At 37.7% G+C, this 18,448-nt stretch overlaps 1 protein-coding gene across 15 annotated transcripts in view; it reads left to right on the forward strand.

Moving 5' to 3' along the window:
- ARVCF (ARVCF delta catenin family member) overlaps positions 1-18,448 on the forward strand; it is a 295,496-nt gene that overhangs the window by 38,501 nt on the left and 238,547 nt on the right. For 3 of the 15 annotated variants that reach the window (XM_075516532.1, XM_075516541.1, XM_075516547.1), the window contains exon 3: positions 2-94. The exons of the other annotated variants lie outside the window; for them this stretch is intronic. The gene's annotated coding sequence lies outside the window, so the exon portion shown is untranslated. The remainder of the gene's footprint in view (position 1; positions 95-18,448) is intronic. 15 annotated transcript variants of the gene reach the window in all.

Raw genomic sequence — 18,448 nt, forward strand, 5'->3', positions numbered from 1 at the left:
GTTGGTTCTCCCATCTCCAGAATATATATCTGAGCAAAATTATACTATAACAAAGGATCCATATGTTGCTGTGGGAATCTGTGCCTTGGACTCAGTAAGTAGTAGAACTGTAGCTGATTTATGACTCAGCGTGGGGATAACTGCCTAGTCTCTTCATTTTTCTAATATTTCACATATGAAAAGGAGATATTGCCCACTATTAAAGAAGTGGGCTCATCAAAGAGAAAAGATAATTACAAATCAACATTAACATTCTTCTTTGAGGATAGCTAGTTGCAAGAAATTGGGAGGAACAGCAGAATGGAAAGGTATAAGAATTAAGTGCCAGTACCTCTGACCTCCTGTTTGAGCATCAAGCCTGCCTTGTATAATAAAAGCTATTTATAAATGGCTACTCTGTTAAACGTGTACAGAATTTTACGATGCATAAATTGGGAAACAGAGCCAGCAAAGGGACTTAGCAGAGTGATGAATGGATGACAGGGGTGTCTGAAACTGTGTTTTATTCATGGATTGTGGGGTGAAGAAGAACAACTGCTGGGAAGGGCTGGCAGTTGAAGGAGAAAGATACAGAACCCAGGAGATAAAAAAAAAATCCAGTAATCTGAGAATTATCAAGCCACATTGTCACACTTCTTTTTGGCAGTTGCAACTCCAAGTAGTAGCTTTTTATTTTTACTTTGCTACATTTTCATGAATATTTTTAGTCTTTCTCCCAGCTTCAATTGCACCACTGTCACCATCTGCTTCCAGTGTCACAGCTCTAATCCTCCTAAATCTCAGTAATTTATTCCCTTACATTTTAAGCAACAGGTAAGAAGAGGTTTGGTTTTGGAGGGTTTTTCCCCCCTTTGTTTTGACAACACTGCCCCACCCCCTGATTATACTGTGGAGAGAATGTGATCAGGCAACCCAAAATCGTAATCTTGATCTGGGGCCTACCTAGAAGTTCATAAATCTGTTCAGTTGGTTGTCACTGCTCAAAAGACTGTTAGAGACTGATAACTCATTAAACTGCCATTTAATTCTATTGGTCACGCAGATATTTCTCAGCAGAATGCCGTTAATGCAACTTAATTCCAATCAGATGAGCCAAGTTAAGCTCACCAGGTTGCAATTATTATTTGTAGTATTGTCACAGGATATGTTCAACACGCAGGTGCATTTTATATCCTCAAATACCACAAAGTAAACCAAATTGAAACAAGGCTAGAATAGAACTGTTTTGGACTAATGAATGAAATCTGAGTTCCGCTTGTTTTTTATTCCTTTCATAAATTTGTTGTAAGGTCTTCATGTGTTTAATTTAAAATTGGCAGATAGATTGTTTAAAGATACGTGGTTGCACTTGGAAATGCGTGTTTTTCTGTCTTTAATGTGTTCTGTGTCTTGCATCTGTAAGGATTTCTGCCAAAAAAAGTTGAAAAGGAAATTAGAGGCACTCAAGGTAATCATTACAAAGAGAAGAATTCCCTTACCTGGTAGCGAAAGAGAAAATGTATCCTGATTAGTTTTACAATAGCAATGGCCTTTGGTTTTCTTCTGGTACCTTGTGGGGTATTTTCTTAAATAGGTAGTGTAAAGGACTTCTATGTGCTGCAGTTTCCCCAAACATTTTTCATGCAGAAATCACAAGATTCACTTTTGCAAGCCCCTGTGTCTTGACATACCCTTGATATTATAACCTTGTAATGCTGTAATTTGATTAAAAAAAAAAGGGGGCAAGCAGTATTAAATAAAAAAGAAAAAGTAGAACATCTTTGGTTGTGATTCTTTATAAATGAAATACTGACTGTGCCTGCAGTATTGCTTTTGGTCTTTGTGTGTTGCAGACTAACAGTATGTGTTTGCTGGCCAGATTTCATCCTGCTTTTGGCCACCAGTGTTGCTGAAGGCCTCTTCAGAGCATGAAGGAAGTGGGTTGAAAGTGGATTCATTCTTTTCACTATCATCTCTTACAGTAGCATATTTTTCAGGGAACGGCCTATTGCTGCCCAAGCTTGCAGTATACATCTGATGAGCCCTTAGGTTAGGAATGGGTGAGCAGGAAAGCCTTAGATCCACAGCAATTATTCAGTAGACTGCATGCTGCTAGCAGACCGCTTAGACACTCCTGTTCTCTGGAATTGCTTTGCATGCTGACTGCTATACTAGGAAAACTAGCTATGCTGTATAAAACGCTTTCCTCAGCCCTACCTTTGTCCTTGCAGCTATCCAGCAATATAGCATATATCTTAGTCTGCTAATTTTACCTACATGTTGAGCCAAGATGTTACAGGCTTGTTTGGTGCATCTGTCCTCACTGGTTGAACTAAGGTGCTTCACTGCACAGCGAGTATTTTGATTTTTATGCTATAGCAAACGTAGTTTGAGGGGGATATTAAAGTTTGTTTGCATTTATAATAATACCTTATGCTTGAAATAATATGAATGGCTGTTCTGCAAATAATGGCAAGCACAGCCTGCACACTAAGCAAAATGCAAGGGGAACATGATGGCTGTTTTGTGAATGATTCAAGATCTTAAGTTTTAAGTTAAGGAACCATTTGTTCTATTATAAAATTAATATCTTTGAAAGAGAAGTTCTGTCAGATTTTTTTCCAGCAGTAATAACTTGATACTTGTCTTCTAAACTGTCAACGATGTTTCTTTTAAGGAAGCACATTTTCAATAGATATTTATTTCGTATGGATGTTTTATGGATATTGATAATATATATATATATGTATGAAAAATTTATTATGATAGTACATGAATCAGAAACATGTACTTTGCCATAACTCTAGGTAGAATTTAACAACTTAGATGTAAGAACCAATCTTTCGGTTTGCAAAATAAGCAAAATTTGCTTTGGCAATTTGAAGCAGTAAATATGAAATCCCATGCAATTTTTAGGCACTTTTCAGAGTAGGAAACCATTTTAACATGGAATAGGATTGTGTTTAGAAGAGTTAATAACAGCATCTTTTGGAAATGCTACAAAGATGGCATTGCTTGTTTCCACATATCACAGTTGGCTCACCAAGTAGCGTATTTTCTCTTCAGTGATTTCCCTGATGTTATTTCCTCCCTGATATGGTCGAATCAATCCCTAAAAGTAGAGTACTCATGTTGAGAAGCTAAGCACGCGCAGGAAAGAAATTTAGTCTAAATACTGGTGTTGGTTTATACATTAGTTGAATTGATGTACTCTGGTAGTGGTGCTGCACTACGATCGACCAAACTGATGCAGTGGAGATACTTTATTCCTTTAGTGTCTGTTACTTTGTGCTTCCTGTATATGGAATTTTTATGGAAATTAGAGGACATGCAGGATTGTGCATGTGACTTGAAACATGAAGTGGGAAGGATAGTACATGATGTCTTATATAGGGCTCTGGGAAGGAAGCCGATTACCTACCTTCCTGAAAATAAAAGGCTCACTAACATAGTGTTTAATGTGTTTTCCTAAGAAAGCAATTACGTATTTTAATCCTGAAGTCTATGAAATATATGCATTACATGTGTCACTTTTGTATACATTGATTTGCTTTTCTCTGGCAAATTAGACTTACTCTGGACCAAAGCCAAATAATATATGAGGCAATTTCATGCCTTGTGAATTATTGAAGAGAATGTTTGGTACGTAAAACTTGTCTTCAGTTTGCTGGCTCCCCTCCCATTTCTCTTAATCCCTTTGGGAATCTTGGTTTGAACTATCTTCCAGAGGCTCAACAATGTCTAAAGGCTGGGTAACCATTCCAGTGGAATGGAAGGAATTTTAAATGTGATCTCTGTTTCTCCTTACATTTGTCCCTTTCTGGATTGCAGTCTCCTTTTTGCTAATTCTAGATAGCCGGTATGCTAGATTGCAAAATATACTTTGATCATAATGGTTAACCCTGTCACAAAAATCACTGTCTAAATTTGGGATTAGAGGATGCTCGAGGCAATAATTTGAATTTTTTTTTTTTGTATCTCCACAATAAGTTTATGAAAGAAAGATATCATTATCTGTTTTCTTACTAAAGTATGCATTCCTCTTTTTGTTTGTACAGTCTGGTAAGTTAAAGTTAGTTACGGGGCAGGACTGCTGGTGGTTTTCTGCTGTAACAGCAGCATAAGTGAGGAAGATGGACAAACAAGTAAAGTTTCCATATAATCATGTCGTTGGAATAGAGTATGCCTCAGCTAAATTTTGGTCAAAGGTGAGCTTTTATAATGGCTGGCTTTTGTTGGACACAAGTCCAATGAATTACATGAATTTATTGTGAGATGAGGCTATATACAGGGGTGATTTTTAAGAGCACTACAGATGCTTATTAAACTTACCTTAAAGGCTTTTTTTTTTTTTAAATGGTCTGACACCTCTCCTTATATTTCTGTCATTTAACTTTGCCAAGGTCTGAAGTAGCATACAACTTAAATGGGAGGAGATCTGCAAAGATGTACTGAAAATGTAATTTGTGAACCTCTTCAGAATTCTTTGGGATATAAGTATAAACACAGAAAATCTGTTAGAGCATTTTAAAGGCTACAAAAAAGTAGTTTTAATAGATATAAATTATTCATGTTAATTTTCAGTGTTACTTGTAGGTAAATACTTTTTCCCTCTTCCTACATACTTGTTACATAACAAATGGAATGTATTGATCATATCTTAAGAAGTGAAGGTCTGGATTTTTCTCAATGTACACAGAATGCTGCATGGAAACTCAATAAGTGAGATAGGCATTGTTTATTTAAAAGAACTACAGATTTTATTAAAATGCTTACCATCTAGAAATGTGTGTATAGCGGTTTTTGCTTTTCCCCCATATGAGATGATTTGTGTAATCCCTGTTACTGATATGCTGTAGAAAGTTTAATAATAGTACAGTTTTATTACTGCATAAATCTCTGTTATAGCAACATAAATCTCATATGACAAACTTGAGACAAAATCATATTAATTGTGTCCTTCTGTTGACTTCAGCTGAGTCATGTCCACATTCTTTGACAAAATTAAATATGGAGAAATGCAAAGAGGCTGTGTGTCAGTTATGTCTATATAGACAAAGCTAAAATAATTTAGAATAGGGCGTAAACGTGTTAACACGTCCTGGAGAGAAGGCAGGTGTATAGATACTGATGAGTTTGACTCTATGATTATAAAGTCCTCAACCACACTTCTCATGTGACTGGCTTTAATGTAGAAATAAAAGAAGCTAGTATAATATTAATCAGAGTAATTGAGATTAACATGTTGTAGCAGGGAATCCTGATAAGATGACCTGGAAGATAGGGGAAAACCAACATTTGTTCTGACAGCATAAACTCATCAAGACAAATCTGGATCTCTTCTCAGTGTAGGTTACTGTCTACAGGGGATGCCATCACACTTTTCCTTGTGATGCAAATGGCAGCCACTAATATGAAGCTTTGGATCAATTGATTCATTTCTGACTGCAGTTGCTTACCCATGCTGCACTATAATGAGCTTATTTTCCATAGTGATTGTATGTAGGTGGGGGCAGTGTAGAGAGGGAAAAAAAAAAAAAAAAAAAACAAAAAACAAAAAACCAGGAGGGATTATAATGAGAGCAAGGGAGGTGATTTAAAATCTTTCATGTGGAAAGAGAGGCTTAGAGGTGGCTCTTTTTCCTCACTTTTTGCATGGATACTTTTCTTAATTTTACTAGCATCTCTAATTAGCTAGCTCTGTTTCAATGGCCTTCCATACACATGCAGGGATTTGCATGAAAGAGAAATGTTACTCGTGAAGATTAAAATTTGGCTTTGCTTCTGCTCAGTCTGGTTATTTTGTTTTTATCGTAATGATTTAGATTCTGAGGATAATTACCACAGTATCTGATATGGACTAAATGCTCACGAGAGAGCTATTTTTAACCATGGTACTAAAAGTTACAGTAAATTATTAATAAATTCAATATCTAATTTGGCAAAACCTGATAGTACTTGCCTTAACTGTTCATAAGCTACATAGATAGGCTGTTGAAGGAGTTTCTTTAAAAATTAAGCAGAAGTAGCAATTTATAAAGGAAAACTGCATTCTTTGTCCTGAACACTGCTGTTAGGGTGTAGATAATCAGCTTGAGTATCATGAATAAAAACCTGAAACAAGTGTGGAACAGTTTCTAGTTTTAACTTTATAGTTGTTATTGCTCATCAGAAATAGCCTATTTGTTTCCATATGCTGTACTGGAAAAAAGGATCTGTATTAATTGCAAATTCTTCATAACTTAATTGTGTTTAATGGACATGGAACGTAGTACAGAGGTTAGATGCCATGACAGGCAGGCAGATTTTGAATGAAATGTGGCAGGGCTGGGATGTGGGACTCACGGCACCTTAAGAGAAGGATGTGTAAAATGCTTGTGACTCCTAGAGCCAGAGACCATCAGTGAGCTCCAGTCTGTATCTTGTCTCTTGGTAACGCTGCAGCTCCTAGTTCTGACTTTCTACTGGCATGGTTCACCTTTAAATTAGACGTGCTAACTGTTACAATTAAAGTATAATCTGATGTCAAGAGACATAGATTGTTTGTGACCTTGGATGAATCACTTGGTCTTATGAGGAACAGAGATATTATTTGAGTAATAAAGTTATTACCTCAGAAACTTAGTGCAAATTTTTTTTTTTAATTTAACAAGTCAATTCAGGAGTATGAGGTATATGAGGATTTAGGTACTTTTACAGAGTCCAGTGGGTTTTCCACTCATAAGGTATTCGGCAATCCTTGCATGAAATGTGCTTTCTCTTTCTTACTTTTAATATTTACTGACAACAATAGATTCAAGAAGTTGTGGAGGAATTCGAAAGCCCCATGAACAAGTTTAAAGAAAGATCTCTGATGTATTCATCTAGACGTGGTGTTTGTCCGCTGCCCTGGCAGCTCTGAGTGCCGTCACCTGGCTTAGCATCTGGGCCGAAGCAGGATGTTTTCAATTACTCTTCTGGTGTTCCACTTTTATCCTGGTTCCTCCTTCCTCCTCCATATGAGAACTGACTTTTCCGGCTTTGTCATTTCTTACTGGAAAGTGCAGCGTGTCCTGAAAAGACAAGGTCTCAGTTTGTAGCTCTCGCATTCCTATAGAAGTGGACATTTCATCTGCAAGTGAAATGGTGGGCAGGAATGATGCTTAATATGCAGGATGTTACTACTGCACAACAATTCAGGGGATCTTTTTTGCAAATAGGAAGATTTCTTTAAAAATGAGATTTCATAGGTTCTGAAACTATTTGCAAAAAAAGTTGAATAGTTTCAACTAAGAAAAATACTGAGTTTAGATTTACAAACCAGAGACAATGATACATCCTTTCCCTTTTATCCAGAAGCATACTGATTAGAGTCCTGCCCAGGATGCGGGAAATTTGATTGAGCACTGCGACTAAATCGTACCTCTTCCATCTCAGGCAGATGCTTACTGCAGGCTTCCCTGGCCCAGGCATTCTCAGTTTCTTCTGTCGCTGTTATTCCAAGATAATTAAAATGTCCCAGCTTGCTTCAAATCTTCAGTTTGAATTAACTGAAGACTAGATTTGAATGTCAGGACACTTGAGTTCAGAAAGATGTCTTAACTGCTTGCTTCTAAGGTAAGTCTCCTTTGGTCTGTTCATTGGAGAAGGTTCACTTTGAATGCAGTACTTCATCATGGAGAGATCAGTTTTGTGATAGATCTGAGCTAACCTGATAGGTAGTGCTGCCAAAAAGGCCTCTCCCACTTCCTTCACTGCTGCTTGTGTATCGCAGTGGGAGCAGAGGCAGAGAGGTCAGGCTGGCTCCTTTCCCCACGGGGTAGCTGTTGCATTGGCTTAGCTGGCTTGGAGAGTCACAGGGACAAGGGAAGGTGGAGGCACACTGAGCTTTTCTATCAAAGGGAACTCCTCTTTCTCCTCTCCATTTTGTGAATCTGGCCTTCATTTCACAGCTTTTGTTACAAGACTGAAATGGAACGTGTCATGTCAAAATGAAATTTTGAGAGGGTTTGAGCAAGAGAAGGAGCTATTTCAAATTCAGTTTGATCTGCCGAACCGAGAAATCAATTATTCACACAGCCTGAGTTAGGACATAAAATGAAATAGTATATTATTGCCAGTTAACTTTTCTCTCTGTAGTTTTAAGCAGGATATTTGAACTTAGACATTGGGGGGGGGAGGTTGTTGGCAGTGTTTTTTGGTTTTGTTGTGGGTTGTTTTGGGTGGGTTGGTTTGTTTGTTTGTTGTTTGTGCAGTGGGATCTTTGTTGATTAGAATGTATGGCAAATACACCGTCTGGGATGGATAGCTGCCATTGGCTAGATGGGGAGAATGACACCTGAATTCTCAAGGCAACTTATTTCACGTCTGTCCAAGTATGGTGTGAAGCTGAAACCACTCAGACTGAGTTCTGATGAGGCCGTGGTCCAGGATGTTGTGGCTGCAGAGCCGACACACATGAGCAGAACATAAGTACAAATGTGCTTTCAGTTATTGATGATCTGTTTCACTATAAGAAAATAGATCATTGAATAGCAAGAAACATAAAAATGTTAAACTATATATATTTCAACAAATAAGGCTTTTTTCAGATCTAATCTCTTTTGATGTAATGCTGTGAAGTTGTTGGTGGTTTTTTGTTTTTGGTTTTTTTTTTGTTTTTTTTTAGTTCCTATCCTTTTATACTGTCTCTGGAAAATATGCATCGTGAATGGGCGGTTAATATCCTTATATTCGGTATATTCGGCATGCTTTGACTTGCATCAGGCAATCCATACCCTAAAGGAATATTTGATCTAAGGGAAAATAGTGCGGCAATTAGTGGCGGCAATACACAACTCTAATGGTCCCTTTTAGGATGTCAGTGGCTGCGAAGATGCTTTAGTGAATCTTTGCAGTCAGCAAGAGGGTGACAAGTTGACTGTCTGTCCTCCTGAAGACCCATATATAGAGAGATGGAATCGTCTTTAGTGTCTTCATTCAGTTACCCCAGGCCAGCATGTGTCTCAAGCTCTTGCTGCGATTTAGTACTGTGGCTTCAAGCTATTCATATTAGGATGAGAGGGAGTCAGCTATTCATAGCTGGGCCCAATTGGAGAGAGAGAGAGGGAGGCAGAAATGGCATTTGGATTAGGATCCTTTTGGTAGGCAGTGACTTCATAGCTTTTCAGCTCAGAACTCTCTTGTTTGTAATGAACCTTCATTTCCCTGGTGTCATTTCTGCATCTTGTCTAGGATTTGTCATTCCATCATCAGTCGCTTTTCTTCCTGAATTTTTGTGTTCCATTTTTACTTTTCTCTAAGAATCTTTTCCCAGTCTGTTTCACTCCAGCTTCCTCATTAGTTTCTAGCTTTATGCCTGTCCCTGTGTTCAATCCCACAACATCGTTCTGTGTTTTCTGGTCTAGGGTTTGACAACACTTTGCATGCCTTGTGCTCTTATATGTGCATTATATTCCTAGTCAGAGGACACAGTTTTTTTACTGTATTGTGTTATGTTAGTTTCCAGAGAAGGGAGGCTTTAGGTGATAGGAATCCATTGTTGTTTAAATTTTCCAAGATCCAAATAATCTCTGGATGATGATGCACTTGTTGTGCCATCTATCAGCCATTTCCAAGTTGTGGGGAGGGAAGAGTGTTATGCTTTTCCATGAAGTTCCCATACTCTGCTGAATAGGGGAGGGAACTTAATTTTATGTTTAGGCAACGATTCACGATTGTAAATGCTTTTGTATAAAGCTCTGACTTAACATTCCCATATATGAAAATACCATTCCTTTACAGATGCAACTGGGAGATGTAGCCAAATAAGAGAATTAGAAAGCTTTCTGTACTGTTTATTTTATTTTTAGGACTGACTTAAAAATTCCACTAGAAAGATCTCAATTATTCATTAAACTGAGTGGGTGTTCTGAAACGATTTCAAACCTATTTACAGAACTTAATAGAGATTATATCTGTTTATAGAATTTCACAGGTTTAATGGAAAAAGCACACAAATGTGGTCTTATTCTTTCTTAAATTGGAAATAGTTTTTCCATGAGAGATGTGTTGTTTTCCTTCCCTTTGGTTTTCTCTACTCTTTATTTTACTAGTCATTGGAATGTGCTAACATTCCTAGCATTGAAGAGATCTAAAAATTGAATCTGAAGCACTGGAAATGGTCTTCTGTCTTCCTTGTGCTTCATCTATTTACATGAAAAAGACTGGGTTATTGACACTGTATCATATTTATTGTAGGTTCCTGGATCTTGTTGCCATAGTTACATCTCGTAGTCAGAAAGAGTTTTGCTGGGTTCAAAGTTATGCTAATTGACAGTTTCTTAGGGAGAATAATCCTTGAATTTCAGGGAATAATCATTCTTTCTTGCTCTAAAACTTGAGGAAACTCTTTAGTTTTCAACCACAATATCCCCGCCCCAACCCAATACAATACCAAGGTTGTGTGTACTTAATTTTTCTCAGAGAATGTTTTGTGCTTGAATGCTTTTTGCTGTTTGATCAATCCGCCTCTTGCTTTTCTCCTCTTCCCCCATCTCAGAAAACAGTAGCCCTTTTCTAAGCTAGTATCGATTTTTCTGGAGAAGTGACAGTAATATAATGTCTATCTTGAGTTTCAAGGTCCTGATTTTTGTGGGTAATGCAACCTATTGTCCAAAGAAAGAAAAGCAGAGTTAAGCACATGGAAAAGCAAAATATTATTACTGATGCACCATTAAGCTTTTACATGTTCTTAAAGTAAATTGATTTACTTTTACAAAAGAAAGAAACAAACAAAAACCAAACACAAAAACCTCACCAGAACTCTAATGTTTGGTCCCAGGCTTTCTCTCATGTTATTATCAAGAAAAGAGAAGCCAGAGTGGTGTAATTGAGCACAGACTTCGTACTGAAGATTCATTGTAAACACCCCTTGGTACGTGTAAATGGTACCTAATAGGAAAGCTGGATCTACAAGATTATCCCAAATGCACAAGATGGGATAAGCTACAGAATCTGTTAATTTAAATTGTTTGAAGATACAATCAAGCTGCATCTACCTTGAGATTCCAGCTTACATTAGTGTAAACTGACTTGTAGCATGGGAGAGTTTTATCTAGTTTCAAGCCAGGACAGGCTATGCCTCCTGCAATTTTTGCCACCTTATGTGGGTAGCTAAAATCCTCTTAGAGAAAAGGCTTTATTGGTGCAGGCATTTAGATTTTATAATGGTAGTGTGTAACAGTACTCAGGCTTTGTACTTCCATCCTGTAGAAGACTAGGGAGAAGAGGAACAGCTGCTAGTCCAGCTTCCTTGTGATGTCCACTTAATGCTGTATATTCAAGGTGTTTTACTGAGTCTTCTGGATGATGTCTAATGGTTACCCAATTAAAATGTAGGACCTAGGGCACTTCTAAGTCACCAAAGTTTTTCAGAACTTCTAGAACTGGATAAACTCTAATTTGTCTCTCTCAATGAAGAAGCGATTCAGGGGGAATTACTGCAACTATTGCATTAGACGCCTCTGAAAGTGTGATGTAAGAGCATTTAAATGCTTTCCTTGGACTAGTGATAACTAAAGACTTTGCAAAGGTGGAGGTTTTATTGAGGAGCAAGCTAAAGTCTTGTGAACATCCCTTCTTAACCAGCCTGTTACAGACTGCTCAGCTTTGTGAAGGGTTGGTAGCTTCTGGCTAGAGCCAGGCATATGATTTAGCAGTGACTGAGAACGACTGCAGACTCTGGCTAAGAATCTTGTGCCCCAGAAGCTGCTGGGGCTGTTGCTATGGGAAGCTCCCAGAGACAGAGAGAGGTGAGTAGGAAGGTTTGAGATGGTGTATTTAGGAATGGGGGCTGGGCTGGATAAGTCTGGCTTGGTATCTTTGTAAATACTAGCTGGATCTCCGGCAGGTCGGGAGGGGGTGGTGTCTGGCTGCATTATGCTGATGTGCATTCACTTGCCATGACTGAACTGCTATCCAGGCATTTTGAGTTTTTGAATTTTCCTGTGTTCAGTCCACCCTTTAACTCCTGCAGCATGCATCCACCCTGTTAAACTTCTGTTCCTAGAGCGTGCTTGTCAGACTGCTCCTGCCAGCCTTGGAGTATGCCATGGAGGAACCTGACTGCCCAAGGAATTTACAGATGTTTGGGATTTTCATTTAAAGCTTAGTGACTAGCTGGGAGTATACAATTTAACTTGCTGAAATCAGAGACATGGTCTAGTGAGTGAGAGAAATGATTTAGAGTCAGGAGGTCTGCATTCTATCCCTGGCTCTTCTATTGATTTGCCGTGGCATTACACGTTTCATTTATGCTGTATGAGCCTTTAATGACACTTTTTTTTAAACAGGAGAAAAATATGAAGAGAGATAGCAGTGATGGGTAAATGGCTTCTTTAGTAATATCTAAAAGATTTTATGTATTTAAGTTTGTAGAATATTGTCAGTCCTTGTCTGTGGAAGTGGTATACGATAAATATATTTTTATTATAATTCTCTGTTGGAACTTGATACAACAACAGTGGTGTTCAGCCTGTTGAGATTGACCAGGTTCAAACTGTAGCTTACATGTTCTGAGTTTGAATTCAAAATATAGTCTCTGTATTCTGTCCTAAAGCTATAGTTCCTTTTTACTATTGTTTAGCAGCAATTGTATGCCTGTCTCCCCTTATCACTAGCTCTGAAAGGCTGCTTTTCAAAAGTGGATGAATGTTCTTAAATTTAGTACCTTGTGTTATCAATTTAAATTTGTAAGAGGGTTTTTTTTTTTCCCTTGGTAATAACATATGATATATAAATGTATATAATGTTTTTGCCTTAGGTAGTTCAAACTGCTTTCTGTTAGCATTTGTTTGGAAGGCCACTTTTTTCTGCTCTTCCATGTACTGTGCTGTCCATTTGCTTCAAAGAGCTTGTGATTTAGACTCGTGTAAGAGACAAATTTAGCTGCAGGATGGTGTCCAATTGCTTTATTAGTTTGCTTGTTGTACTTGCTACCAACTAAAACTTGTAATCAATTCTCTATTACATGCATTCTAAATTTTCCATATTTAGTTTAGTCTTTGCCTTTTTTTTCCCCGTGGGTACTCTAGTGCTTAGTTGTCTTTGCAAATTTACATTAAAATAAACTCTGAAGGCCTTGAGAAGGGACTATGCTAAGAATGTCATGTTCCTGAACGCCTGCTTCTTGGGTTTTTACTATGGTCATATTAAAATTGGAGAGAAATTTGCCTATAGTATTGTTTTAATTATGTAACAGAAGCATGGTCTTCCTCTTCCTTTTTTGAACAGTGTTACGCAATGACTTAAGTCTTTTGTCAGAGAAGACTTGTCTTTTTTTTTTTTTTAGTAGTATTAAATTACTGATTTTTCCACTACTGTGAAGCTATCTGCAGTTAAGCAGATCTTAGAATTAAATCATGTTTAAATTGTAAGGCCACTGACTATGTTAAAGTTGTGGGGATAGGACTGAAACTTTCCTGAAGTTTAACGGTGTTTGAATTGGGTATTTTAAGTCAAGCACATCTTTTGTTCCTGAGTTGGGCAGCAGCCAAATTGTCCTATATCTATTTCTACTCCTTCAGTCAATTGCAGGCATTTTCAGCTTTACTTTATGCCTCAGTTGAACATGCTATATTTTTGGGGTGGGGATAAGGGATGAGAAGAAAAGAACCAGTCTCTGAATGCTCGGGCATGATACAATAAGCTATAGAACCTTGCTAATGAAGAAATTTTACTGACTTCAAAAGGTGCTCAGTACCTTCCTGATTTGAACCCTCCATATCTGGTAGCTGCTTTGAAAAGGCAGATGTTTAGATACATCACAGTGTCAACAGCAGAGACATACGTAAGCTTCTGTGGTCGAGACTATAGCCATTAGTAGTAACAGTACATGGAACATAACTTTGAGAACAGGTTTGAGCGTTCTGTATGGCAATGCTCAGCTTAATTTCTGGAGTTTTGTAATTGTGTATAAATAATTGAGTCTATTGCAGTCTAACCTGCAATTAACACGTTGCTTTTTCCCCTGCCTGCTTTATAATTTTCTTTAAGAATGTATGTGTGTGTTTATTGTATTGCACAGGAAAGAAAAGCAAATCAAAACATTAGTTTCTCCTATTGAATAAAAAATGTCAACTTAATGATGTTTTAAAGATAAATTGTTCGTGCATAACTTACTATCTAGATTTACAGTGTTCTGTTCATAGTCACCTGCTTCAAAAATTGTTTTGTGCGTCTGGCTGGTCATTTTCTAACCCTGTTATGAAGGTCATACTGTCTGCTGGTAGAGAGGACCTGCTGCAGGACTTAAGTTATGGCCCAAGTTTATATTACACGATTTTGATGCATAACGATATGATTATGCAGTAAGCTACAGTGTGATTCACGAGATTCAATTTTGTAGTGCCTGTGATGTTATTGAAGCTGGTGCTATGATTATGACTTTGTCTTATGACATTGTTTCCAAAACCAATTTTTCTTTCTCTTAAAATATTGCCAGTGTATATTCTTATCCCAGCTGCTATTGAGGATTTGGTTGTGCCCTTAAGTTGACATTAAAGTTTACTTTTTTGGGGCCAGAGTATTAGATTCTGGAAAGAGAAGTCGTAAGATGCAAAATGATACTGCTAGCTCTTGTTGAGTACAAACCCCTTGTTGGACAAATTGCACAAGGTTTTGATACATGGATGTTTCATACTGGTAAGTAAGACTCACAGAAAGTAAGTGAACTAACACCATAAATAATCAAGAACATGCCATCACAAAATATTCTATGGTCTATTTATTTTCACAAATGTAATTTAATTTTAATTATTTATGATTCTTCTTTTATGCTGTGGTATTCCATAAGAGTAATGAATTCTTTGTATTATGGAGACCTTTCTACAGTTCAGTCATTAAATCTTTGCTGAGAAGTGTGGTAAGAAGGCCAGATTATTAGTAGGAATTATTATTCTTGAATTTGGTTAATTGTATGGTGCTGTTGTACTTTCGTCTTTGTTCTGTATACCTTTTGGATCAAAGATCAATTCCACTTCTGTTTTGTAGTTGTCTGCCACTATGTGTAACATGAATTAAAGTACATGCCCACCTTAAAGGGTGGGGGGGAAGGAGAGGGGAAGGGGGCAAAACAGCTGGACTCTATTAAAACAGATGTTGCCAGAGGAAAATAACCACATACTGTCCTGCTCTGGATGACATGCAAATCTCTTTCCTGTCTAGGAAAGAGATTTATACATCCCTGGAGGTATCTAAAAGACGTGCAGGTGTGGCACTTAGGAACATGGTTTAGTGGTGGACTTGGCAGTGTTAGGTTTACAGTTGGACTTGATGATCTTAAAGGTCTTTTCCAACCTAAATGATTCTATGATTCTGTCTAGTTTGCGTGGCTCAATCGCTGCGGAGTTCTAGTGAAGCCTCACGGTACAACTCTACTGGTTCATGATGTGTCTGTTATTATAGTTGCTCTTAATATTCATTTAGCACTTTTTCTTTTGGAAGAAAATGCACGAGATGCATATATGCAACTTTTTTTCAGCTTAGACTTATGTTGTGAACAGTGAAAGCTTAAAGAATGCATACTTGCTATAAACCTGAGAATTGTATTGCTGCCTGCGATCCATATGACAGTATGTGGTCATGTAATGCAGTGAAAGTGCCACCAAAAAAGATTTTCTTTACATCTTGCCTTGTTTAGTATGTGTGACAGATACACACATGGGGAAGAGTTAGAGGTGAAATGAATGAGAGCAGTTTGGCAATTCTTTCCTGTTCTAGAAGCTATGGCTATGCAACTTAAATATAAACCCCAAACCATTTTCCTCGGCAAATCTGGTGTATAATAAATATATATGTAGATATATTCTGGAACTTTCCTATCTGTAAATGTGATATTTTTACGAACATGTGCTTACTTGCAGTCTGTGCAACCTGCAGTCAAATTCAGCGACAGTAAATTAATTGGTGTTTAATGACCAAGTTCCATTTGGCAGACAGCAATATGTTTTAGGTGCACAGCATAAAAGGATGGGTTTCTTTGTACTGTTCATTTATAATGATATCTTTGCCATGGAGAAAGTGTGTGTGTACATATGTACAAATATATAATATGTAAAAATAAATGTAACTGGCTACAGTGTTTCAGGAGATTCAGTAATTTTATGCTAAGGGTTTTTTTTGTTTTCTCTAGAATGCATTAATCACATACACGTATGAACATGTATATATGAATGTCATAAATGAGATGATCTACGCAGCAGATTTAGAAACTAATTTTAATTAGGCATAACAAAAAAATAGGGAGTGAGGAAACAGAGAGGTGTATTTTTAAAAATTAATGATAATGTGAATATTGAAAAGCAGTATGTATTTTTAAATAAATAGGGATGAAAAATGTTCAGCCAGATTTTGCAAATGTCAGGTGTGCAGTTATGTGGAAAAAATATGCGTAGTACGTAGCTAATGTGATTGGGATTCGGGGACTTGTTATGTAAGAGAACTCGGGGGTTTGTTATGTAATAAATGCTTTGGATGTGCTCACAACTGCAATGGAGGTGACATTTTTAAATAAGACACATAATTGTACACGTGTTGCAGGCTTTTTTGTGTGCATGTTGATCTTTCCCAAACAAAATTGCTAACTAGCACTGAAGCTAAGGAGTATAAAACTTCTTATAAAGACTGACTTTACATATTTCAGTTTACAACTTTGGTTAGAAATATTCACATATAAATAAGTAAATTTATTTTTATATAAAAATAAATATAATAATATATAATAAAATAATTTATATAATTTATTGTTAATAAAATATTTAATAAAATAATTGACAATTTAGTCTGTAATTATATAACTAGATATTACGCTTAAACTGAAGGAGCAGGTTATACAGAGAAGTTGTTCAGAAATCCACTGGATATGGTTTGCCATTAGTACAAGTCTGTTATCTGTTAATGATCTAATCCTTTGTCTGCTATCACTGGACCAGACCTAACCCAAGCATGCCTGTGCCAACCCACTTATACGTAAACTAATTATGTAAACGTCTAATTAACACTGTTGTATTTGTTATCTCATAGAGCAAGTTAAGGTCTAGGGCTAGTCTTATTGTATGTATTATGTTGACGATGTAAAGCTACAAAAAAGGTCTTGGGTTGCTCTCGTCTTAATGGGATTTAGGATCCTCAGAAAACTTCTTGAACCAGTGAAGATTAGGGTTTGGCCTTTTTTAAAACTCCCACCCTGCACAGTCTCCAAATTCTTTGAGTGATTTGATACAATTGCACATGTCAAACTGTTCCTCAGTTTTTGAAGCAGCTGTAATCCAATGCAGATATGAGTGTTTGAGTTGTTTTCTGTGAAACTTAGTTGAAATAAAATAAATTCCATTTGGCTTTTCTATAACTGTTTAAGGCAGGAAGTTCCATAATGCTGGAATCCAAAAGCATCTTACCTAGGGTAGGTGACCTGAGTCTTAGTTTATCTGGGCAATTCTTAATTATGTCTAGCCAGGCATGAGTGAGAATTTTATATTGGTTCTTTGTCCCAAACATATACGGGAATATTGGAACTACTTATCTGCTCCCTGAAAGTCAGTAGAAGTTAGTGTTAATGCGGGAAATACAGTGCAGAACTGAGGTGAAATCCACTGCAGTTTTCCTAAGGGTATTAATTACTTGGTAGACAGGACTTGCTCTTGCTCACGGCAAGGTGCTAGGAACAAAGCCTTAGGGTGTGTTTGCACCAGCAGTTAGGCCTTCTCTCCACTCTCAACACGAACCAAGCCATGCAAATAATTTCACCCTGACAGCGCTTCTCTACGGTCCATTCTGACTATGCTGGGGAAGTCTATGGAAGCAAGATGTTGGAGGAGCCAGCCTCTAAGGGAGTGTGTCCTTCCTGTGTGCTAGTTAGTAGCTGGGAGATGGTACTGGGTAGGTGCCTCTGTGATGCTATGTTTCTGCTCCTTACTTGCAGGAAGTCAAGCAGGTTATCCTCCAGGAGCGACAGAGCTGGGAAGGAAGGCTGATCTGGGCCATGGTATTGCTGGGAGGCTATGCTGGTGCTTGCCAGTCAAGAACAGTGGCTGGTCAATCTTTCCTCCTATCTTCTCTTCCAGTTTAAAGTTCAATGATGGTGCGTTGGGAGGTAGCAATTAGAGAGAAATTATTCTGTCTTCGAACTGACATGTGCCTGTTGCTGTCCAAACCGGGCAACAGAAGTTGGCTGGTAGGCTTGCTAGTCTAAGGCTAGGGCCAGTTGTGCAATGCACAGGTGCCTACGTTTGCACTTAATGCTTGCGTAGTTGTGCTTCGTTCTACTGCTGTGACCCCAGCTCTAGGATTACTGGTTACGGTTAATGTGGTAAGGACTGGTCAACTATGCAAAGGAATTGCTTTATTGAATGGGCAGGAAGGACGGTGGCTTGGTTGTGTGTCCTAGTCAAGGGAATGAAATCTCTGCTGGAAGTTACAGTAGCGGCGTGAAGATGTTTTGCCAGAGAAGTCA

This window comes from Mycteria americana, chromosome 13, assembly GCF_035582795.1.
Source record: "Mycteria americana isolate JAX WOST 10 ecotype Jacksonville Zoo and Gardens chromosome 13, USCA_MyAme_1.0, whole genome shotgun sequence".
Taxonomy (NCBI): Eukaryota; Metazoa; Chordata; class Aves; order Ciconiiformes; family Ciconiidae; genus Mycteria; species Mycteria americana.